The sequence below is a fragment of the Myotis davidii genome, unplaced genomic scaffold (genome assembly GCF_000327345.1).
Source record: "Myotis davidii unplaced genomic scaffold, ASM32734v1 scaffold597, whole genome shotgun sequence".
In the NCBI taxonomy this organism is placed as follows: Eukaryota; Metazoa; Chordata; class Mammalia; order Chiroptera; family Vespertilionidae; genus Myotis; species Myotis davidii.
The window spans coordinates 132,043-133,263 of NW_006287974.1; positions in this window are offsets into that span (position 1 = coordinate 132,043).

Consider the following 1,221-nt stretch of genomic DNA (forward strand, 5'->3'; position numbering starts at 1 on the left):
ACCTTGGCTTCCTCCATCACTGGAGCAAGCAAGCCTCCTGCTTGCTCCAGCTCCGTGGCTGCCGGCCGCCATCTTGGTTGGGTTAATTTGCATATAGTCACTCTGATTGGCTGGTGGGCATGGCTTAAGGCATAGCAAATGTACAGTCAATTTGCATGTTTGTCTTTTATTAGTATAGGATTATAATATATATAAAATACTATGAAAATGTTAAAAATGACATCTACATGGAAATGTACAAAACACATTACATTTAAAAGCAGAAAATAAAACTGCATATGTATATGAAACATGTCTCCTAAATTTTCAAATTTTTTATTATTTTCCATGGCAGGTAGGATTTGCTTCTCACAATTGTTCCTGGAAATTATGAAAGCTGGAAGCTATGTAAAGCAACTTTTGTAACATAACTTGAGGTTGAAAAGAAGATACTGTTTTTTTAAACATAATGAAGTATAGAGATAATGCTAAGAGGAGGCTACTCTTCCCAGTGTAAAGGCCCAGTTTTGTTTGTTCAACAATAAACCTGAAGCACAGTCCTCAATGAGGACTCATTTTTCCCCTCCACACCCTCAAAGATCTAAAGCTCCTAGTTCTCCATTCACTAGATGAACTAAACAAAACACACAAACTTACTGATAATTTCTACCATATGGCTAGACATGAAGGGAGGAACTTTGGCTTTAAATGACCAAGAAACTCTAAGGAATGGAAGGAAACAGTTATAACTGAAGTGCTGTCTACATCATGTACCCCATGACTTTAGAATTAGAGTTCATTTGGCTCAAGAAAGAGTTGAAAGGAATAAAAGAGCTGTACCTGAATCTCTATCACCTTGCAGAGTCTGTGAAATATATTATTTAAACTGGAGATATAAAAAATATTAAGCATTCTTCAGTATTCCAAGCATTGTCTTATTTTGCTATTTTAAAATGGACTGAATGCATCACACATACCCCCTTCACTAATAAAGGACATAGGACCAAATTTTATCACATTTGTAATTACACCTTCCTAACACATACATAGGTTCATTGAACATTTCTAGAAAAGACTATAATATTTTATTAGGTGACCTAATTTATATCTAATTGGGCTGAAAGGAGATAAAATGTGATAGTAGCAGCTTGACTTACAAGCACATAACCTAGGAGGCTATATGCCACCTCTATAAAATTATTTAAAACTAAAAGTGAAATAAGCCAGTCAATGAAGGAAAAA